The sequence below is a fragment of the Crinia signifera genome, chromosome 19 (genome assembly GCF_055691185.1).
Source record: "Crinia signifera chromosome 19, ASM5569118v1, whole genome shotgun sequence".
Taxonomy (NCBI): Eukaryota; Metazoa; Chordata; class Amphibia; order Anura; family Myobatrachidae; genus Crinia; species Crinia signifera.
This window is the reverse complement of record NC_139226.1, coordinates 103,685,979-103,694,373: the sequence shown is the minus strand read 5'-3', so window position 1 is coordinate 103,694,373 and position 8,395 is coordinate 103,685,979. Positions and strand designations below refer to the sequence as shown.

Genomic DNA, 8,395 nt, shown 5'->3' with positions numbered 1-8,395 from the left:
CGCCAGAAGTGCGGCTCATGCGGTTCATGGCCCCGAAGCCGCATTCATGTGCGTTCCAAGGTCCTGACCATGGCGTATTCTGGCGCCAACTGTATCTTAATTAGCAGGGTATATAACCTAGGATTGGGAGTCTGTTGTTGTGACTCCCAGCACCCGGCTCCATTAAAATTACATTTACTTGCCTACTCCTGCTCTAGGGTACCATGATTAAAAAAAGATTGGGAACCATGGATGGATGGATGGATGTATGTATATGTATATATATATATATATATATATATATATATATATATATATATATATACACATACATACATACATACATACATACATACATACATACATACATACATACATACATGTACAATTCAGCGGCACTCCGCAAGACTTTTTCATATAGGATAAATTATGGCATAAATAATAGCCAGAGAGGGTAAATTAGATGCCTAGGCATGTGAGTGCTGGGACCCACACCTGTATGTGTATGTATGTGTGTGTGTGTATATATGTGTGTATATATGTGTGTATATATATATATATATATATATAGATCCAACGAAGGTGCGGCACTCGTAGCTTTCAATAATGAACACTTCACACAGTGTTCATTATTGAAAGCTACGAGTGCCGCACCTTCGTTGGATCTACAATTACTTTTATTGTGAGGGCACCGGCGCAGTTACATTGGTCCTAAGGAGTGCCGATCCCTCCATCTCTATATATATATATATATATATATATATATATATATATATATATATATATATATATATATATATATATATATATATTGGTGGCGGCGGCGGCGGCGGCCCGGCACTCTCCACAAAGACTCAGCTGCCCTGGTGCCCCGCCGAAGGGGTATTGGTAAGAAATAAATGCAGACACCTTGACAAAGGGGGACCACCCCCGAAACGTTTGTTTCATTGCTGTGACAACATGCTTGTTTAAAAGACCCCGGAGTGCCAGTCTGCATTTATTTCATATATATATATATATATATATATATATATATATATATAATGTGTGTATATATGGGAAAAAAGCGCCTTTTATAGGATTACCAGTGATGTCGACAAACTTGAGGAGGCAATTGACACCATGTGTACTAAATTCATTGAACGAGGATACTTTCCAAAAGAAAAATCATGGCCTTGCCCCGACCTGACTTTAGTGTGTCACCTAAAAGTAATAAACACCAAGATAAACTTATTTGGGTGAATCAGTTCCATCAGAAAAGCTCTGAAATTAGTAGCAAAGTCAGGAAACATTGGCCAATTGTAAATTCTGACACCACACTTTCTTCTTTGCAAAATAAATCTGTGATGTGTGCTTACTCCAGGGGTCGCAACTTGCGTGACCTTTTGGTGAAAAATGTATAAATATATGTATGTGTGTGTATGCGTCATCAATAAAGATAACGAGCCATGTTAACATCTCTCCTGTTAGTAAGAGACACGAAGTAGTATGGGTGGACGGGGGGGGTTTTGTCAGGAGTGCGCTCTAGCAGTACCACCTAGCATGTTCATACAATCAACATGGTATTACACTCATTCAATGTATGAAGTGGAGTTCCGATGTTTCAACAATATCACGTGGACTTCGTTCAAAGAGTAATCTTTGATTGAAGAGAGCCTTTTGAATGAAGTCTACTTGATATTGTTGAAACATCGGAACTCCACTTAATTTATTGAATGAGTGTAATACCATGTTGATTGTATGAACTGGCTAGGTGGTACTGCTAGAGCGCACTAGGAGAAGGACGTGCCAGTCATATATATATATGTGCATACATACAGGCAGTGGGAGGCATGGCACTCTCACTGGAAAAATAAATGCAAAGTACTGCTGGTATTTAAAGCAATGTTTCAATGCTTTTATTTATGCATTGTCTTCAGGGAAATCCCTTGACAACCCTAACAGCTCGCCGTCCGGAAGTTGAGGGGAATACGCTGTGGCCACCCCAAACAGCGCAACAGTGAGTAAGCACTTTGATAGGTTTAAATTGTGTTTTTGTTTGCGGTGTTATTTGCATTGTACCTTTTTGAAAAGGGGTATCCATCCCCTAAAATGTCGGATTAAAGAGCACTTGTCTAGATAAACCCGGGAGTGCTGCTGCCTGGTTGTGTTCTATTCCATATATTTATGCTGAAGGCACCCACGTCTACTCACCTCCCTGTTCTAGGCAGTGCCGGGCTGAATCATCTACTATAGATAGATGGAAAGGATGTGGTCAAGGTCTCAGCACCCTCCAGGGCGGGTTGTGACGTGGCGTGTCATGTCGCCTAGCAATGATCCACAACGCTTTCATGCTGCTAAGCCACTGGATGCAGGGGAGAGATTGATCTGTACCGGTTAGATATATAAATAAATAAAGTGCAGTAGATTAAAACTAGTAAAACATATACAGGTTGAGTATCCCTTATACAAAATGCTCGGAACCACAAGCATTTTGGATAAGGAATTTTGGGGCATATGTATTAAGCCTGGCAAAGGGATAAACTGGAGATAAAGTGTAAGGAGATAACGCACCAGCCAATCAGCTCCCAAGTGTCATATTTCAAACCCAGCCGATTGGCTGACATGTTATCTCCTTCCTCTTTATCTCCAGCTTATCTCTAGTTTATCTCTTCGCAGGCTTAATACATCTGCCCCTTTTTACGGTTATTAGATTTTTTTTTACATACTTACCTTGTCCCCCGATGATCTCATGCCATCCCCTGGTATTCTCAGTGTCCCACGGCGTCCAGGGATCCTCTTCAGCGTTCCCAGTGATGCATTGTGTGAGTTCACACACCCTCGCAATGCACTCCTGGGAAGGCTGAAGAAGATCCTGAAGGCCACCGTGGACATCGGGGGACTTGCTAAATATGAAAAAGGGGCAAGGTGGTGAAAAAAAAAATCTGAAATATTCAAAAAAAAAATTTTTTTTTAGAATACTTCGGAAAAGAGATCTCTGAATACGTGATACTCTACCTGTATAACATACATGAAACATTGAATGTATGTTATATATGTTTCACTAGTTTAAATATACTGCACTTTATTTATTTATATGTCTAGCCGGTGCAGATCGGTCTCTTCCCTGCATCCAGTGGCTGAGCAGCATGGAAGCGTTGTGGAGCGCCCCTAGTATTTAAGCTAATGGACTCTGCATATTTGGGCTGAAAGCCCTGGAAGGCACTGGAGTAAGTAGTGGACTTTATTGGTTGGTGCCGGATTTCTACATTGGAGATATATATATCCCTGTTACCGTTGGGTCCCAGCCAGGTGTCAGCTCTCCCCCTCTGCTTCTGGATCCTCGCGCTATGTAGTGTGCATTGCCGTCTCTCCCCTGCTGTCACCAGACCAGTGGCGTCATGTGGGGTGTGTGGCCTGCACTCAGGTGTCACCCTAGCAGGTGACACAAAATAGCCAAAATCACACCTGCATCTAAGGTCTGCACGTTCCTGCCGGCAAACTGCTGCCTTTGCTGAGGATGTGCCATGACAGGAAGCGCTGTCATGGCGATATGCTGCACCAGTGGCCCGGCCAACTATTTCTTTAAGGGCATGAAATGAGCGGCTGTGGCCATGCAGGCTCTGTGCAGACTCATAGGACAGCACCCTGGAAACAGATAACAAGAGGTGGAAACAGGGCCCTGCTGTAATCTTGCAGTTGTTTTTTGTCAACGGTGTTTTGGGCCTGCTCCCATCTTCAGGACAATTTGTGTGTCCTGAAGACAAAAGCAGGCCGGTAACACCATTCACAATAAACACTTTTATGTTTCTTATCAAGACCCGGAGTGGTGTGTTTGTGTGTGTGTGTGTATATATATGTATATATATATATATATATATATATATATGTATGTGTATATATATATATATATATATATATATATATATATATTTCTGATCATGTAAATAAATTAAAAGCAGCATTTTTAACATCAATGCTTTAGCGTCGAAACATTGATGTAAATAAATTCAATGCAGCAATGGAAAAGATGCTGCTTTGAATATATTTTCATGACCAGAGTGCAATTGTTGGCTATATATGTATGTGTGTGTGTATATGTATATAGTATAAGTACGTAGCACTGAAACATAATATTTTGAAGAAACTGAAGTCAGCATACATTTTATGAAAAACTGACACGATATATAGGCTCCTTAATACTGTATGTAGGGGGAGATGATTCATTATTCTATTTTGCTTTTTGGAAAACCCCCTCTAGAACTGCCTACCTGCATCCAATTCCCAGGTGATATAGCTGGAAGAGCAGTGGATGAAACAGTCATTAATTTTCCTACCCGATCACAGATAGACGGTATGTTGCATATAGCTTCATATTATATAGATTGTTATTAGTATTATTATTATAGACCTTTATGTGTCGTCACTAGCAATATTGCCCTATTATAGTCTACATCATGCCTGTCCAACCTGCGGCCATCCCTGCATTCCCTGTCACAGTGTTGCTATTAGGGAATGCTAAAACTGTGGCAAGGCATGTTGGGATTTGGAGATTCACAACAGTTGCAGGGCCGCAGGTTGGACAGGCCTGGTCTGCATAAACAAACCAGCAAAAAAGAACTCAGTGACTTACACTTAAATACAATAGAGCAGTGGTTTCCAAACTGTGCGCCTAGGCTCCCAGGGGTGCCTCAGGTTGGTGGTCCACAACCAATTCAAATTGATGATGGTCAATGTAATGGGTAAAATCAGTGCTTGTGGCTTTCAATTATAAAATATGTATATAAACAGAAGTGAATCATGTTCCTCGCCACATAACTGGACCTAAAGATGACATTTAAGCACAACTTATTTAATTATAATTTTTTATTCTTTTGGCCTAGGGGTGCCCTGTAAAATACTCTGATACTCTAGGGTGCCGTGATTCAAAAAAGTTTGGGAACCACTGCAATAGAGGATAAGTATAGGATATATAAACATAACTACATCCGCAGAGAACACACTGAAATAAGTATTAGGGTGCCCGAAACTGGGTATTGGTGCATATGTAGGGAGTATGTCAAGTAGTGAAAGATAGTCATGCCATTATTTATAACCTGTATGCAAATTCTAAAGAGGAGAAGTTATAAGTAAGTAGAATGTACGTTCTTTACAATTTTAGCTCAGGAGCAGGGACTTCTTACTTCAATAGTCTTCGACTGCACCAAAGCATGCTGCTTGCTGCCACCTGGTTACTTATGTTGCAGCAATCGTCTGATTTCCTATAATCATTTACCCTTTATTTCTCCTGTATTGTATTCAACTGTAATTCACTGTTTTCCTTTTTTGATTATGTGTACTCTGTAAATGGGCGCTGCGGAACCCTTGTGGCGCCATATAAATAAAGGGTAATAATAATAGTACCATTCAGGGAAAAATAAAACAGAATACTAATAATAAAAATAATTTTAATAAACTCATGGACTATAAGTGAAGTTGTGCCCAGGTAAACCTCATCAGAAGGATCCTTAACAACCCTTTTTTAACTTATTATTGGATATTAATTGTATTCTTGTAGATTATTGTATATTACTTGGTTCTACTTCTATCAAGTTAGTGTGATTTAGTGTATGAATGTCAGTATGGCCCTTGTAACTATATTTTGAGCATCACTTATCCAAAATAGATAAAAACCTGTAATAGAAAAGGAATAATATCAGCGCTGGGGGCCGTATTGGGGTTTTCATGTGCAGTACTGTATTTCTTTGTGTATTTTGGTGATACACATCACTCAAAGCCGTACCATTGAGCAGCCATTGCACGTAAGTGTTTTCCGCATCTCACTTTTTAATACGAACTAGCCACACTTTATATATTTAAGTACAATATTCTCCTTTTAATCTGTTACTTTATGCAGATTACTACAAAACATCTCTGGTTTGATATTGCAGACAGCAGCAGAACCAGTTGCAGTGTTGCACTGTCCTGAGGTTTCAAGCGGATTGAAAATGTCACACATCAGCAAAAAACTGAGTGGAGCGCAGAATAGACAAAAACGCAGGATGGAACAAGAAGCTGTTAAGAAACTACCCAAATTGGATAGGTTTCTTCAACGAGTACAAACACCTTCAGGTTCGCAAAATGTGGAAACTCTTCCATGTACAGAATGTACGGAAGTCCCTTCAACATCCACATTGGTGTCACAAACTGATAATGAAGAGGTATTAACGGACTTAGTCACAGATAATATTACTAATGAAGACACCCTTCTGCCGCTGTCAGCTGACAGCCATACAAACACAGATAATATTACTGATGAAGACACCCTTCTGCCAGCCGACAGCGACACAGAAGTTACTCAAGTTCCTGAACAAGGACATCCCCTCCAGGATGACAATGCGGGCTTTCAATTACCAGTTACTGCAGCAAATCCCACAGACAGAGCACACTACCCTGTAAACATTATTGATCCAGACATTAAATCTTTCATCATAGAACATGGATCATGCAGACCTGTGGGGCCATTTCCACGTGATGAAAACCGTAGAAGTTTTACAAAGTTTTACTATGACATAGTGACAGATTGTGGAGTGAAAATGCCAAGAATGTGGATATGCTATTCTCCAATATTAAACAAAGTGTACTGTGAACCTTGTTGGCTGTTTGCAGAACGCAATAGGAAAGGATACCAAGAAAGCTGGGTATCGGGAATTTCAGATTGGAAGGGACTGTCTCGAAAACTGATGGATCACGAACACAGCGTCATACATCGAGGTGCCTGTTGCATGTTCAAACAATGGAAATTGCATGGAAGAATAGACAAGGAATTGGAGAAAGGAATACAAAATGAGAAAAATTTTTGGAAGAAAGTCTTGGATCGTCTGCTAAGTGTAACATTAACATTGGCCGTTTGTAATTTGTCATTCCGCGGTCATCGTGAACTTATTGGGCATTCGCACAGTGGAAATTTTCTTGCACTTGTTGAGCTTTTGGCTGAATTCGACCCTGTTCTTTTTGAACTTTTGCGGAAGGATCCTGGTGGAGCTGTTAAGAATAGTCAACAATTCAAAATGAGTTCATTCAGGTACTTTCCTCACATTTGCAGAAGACATTGGTCAATGAGATCGCTGAACTACCATTCTATTCAATCCTTATGGACACGACGCAAGACATATCGAAGTGTGATCAGATGAGTGAAGTTTACAGATATGTAACGATAAATAAGGATGAGAGTGGCAGACCAACAGAAGTGATAATTAAAGAGACATTTCTTGGATTTCGACTGATCACTGATCAAACTGCCTTGGGGCTGTCAAATGAAATTCTGAAAGGTTTAAAACAAAAAAACTTTGACGTGTCAAAATGTGTTGGCCAAGGTTATGATGGAGCTGCAGCGATGAGTGGCATCTACAATGGTGTACAAGCTAACATTAAAAAGGTAGAAAAAAATGCTTTGTATGTCCACTGTGCATCACACAATCTCAATTTGGTTGTGAATGATGCAGTAGCAGAAATTCAAGATGTCCAAAAGTTCTTTGACATCTTGCAGAAGTTGTACACTTTTCTAGCTGCAAGCATTAATCGTTGGAGTCTTCTGGAACCGTACCATGAATTTAAGAGAATGAATGTCAAGGGTCATCCAGATTTGACATTGAAGAAGTTGTGTCCTACTCGGTGGGCTAGTAGGTTTGATGCTGTATTGGCAGTGAAGCATCGATTTGCTGCAGTAATGAAGGCACTAACACAGATCATTTTGAAAGGAAAAAAAGATGAAAAAGATGAGGCAAGTGGCTTGAAGAAAGCCATGGAATCTTTTAAATTTGTTTTCATACTTGTTATTTGGTACAAGGTCCTGAAATCAGTTCAGACAACTTCTAAGGCCCTTCAGGCAAAAGATGCAGACCTATCAAAATCTGTAAAATTTCTGTCACAGGTTACCAATGACATGACGGAACTAAGAAAAAATTTCCAGCAAACAAAAGAGGAAGCTGTGGCATTAGCAAACACTTGGAAGATTGATGCCAATTTTGGCAACAAACGATCACATGCTATTATAAAATTCTTTGACGATTTGGCCAAACACGAGCCTTTCAAAGACCCTGAAGATGCGTTTAGAGTTAATGTGTTCTATGCCACACTTGACGTAATTAATGCACAACTCCAAAACAGGTTTAAAGGCATGAAGGAAGTTGTAGACAGGTTTGGCATTGTTATACCGGCCAACTTGTTGAAGGCAACAGATGAAGAAGTTATAAGGTCGGCAAACAAGATTGTGGATTTTTATCCAAAATTTCTCACCGGTGCATTTGCTGAAGAGTTGCTTACCTTGCGAAGTGTATTACTGGTGGACATTCACAAGTTAAACAACATGGCTGATTTTGCACATTTGATGATTGTGGAAAACAATATTATTGCAGGCTCCTTTTGTAATGTATGCACAGCTTTGCTATTGTTCTTG

General features: G+C 40.0%; 1 long non-coding RNA gene across 1 annotated transcript; it reads left to right on the top strand.

Annotated features, from left to right (window-relative positions):
- Positions 1-1,838: 1,838 nt before the first annotated feature.
- LOC146041995 (uncharacterized) lies at positions 1,839-6,615 on the top strand. Its single transcript, XR_014463703.1, has 3 exons — positions 1,839-1,978; positions 4,220-4,312; positions 5,889-6,615. It is a non-coding gene; the product is annotated as an uncharacterized LOC146041995 (long non-coding RNA).
- Positions 6,616-8,395: the final 1,780 nt, after the last annotated feature.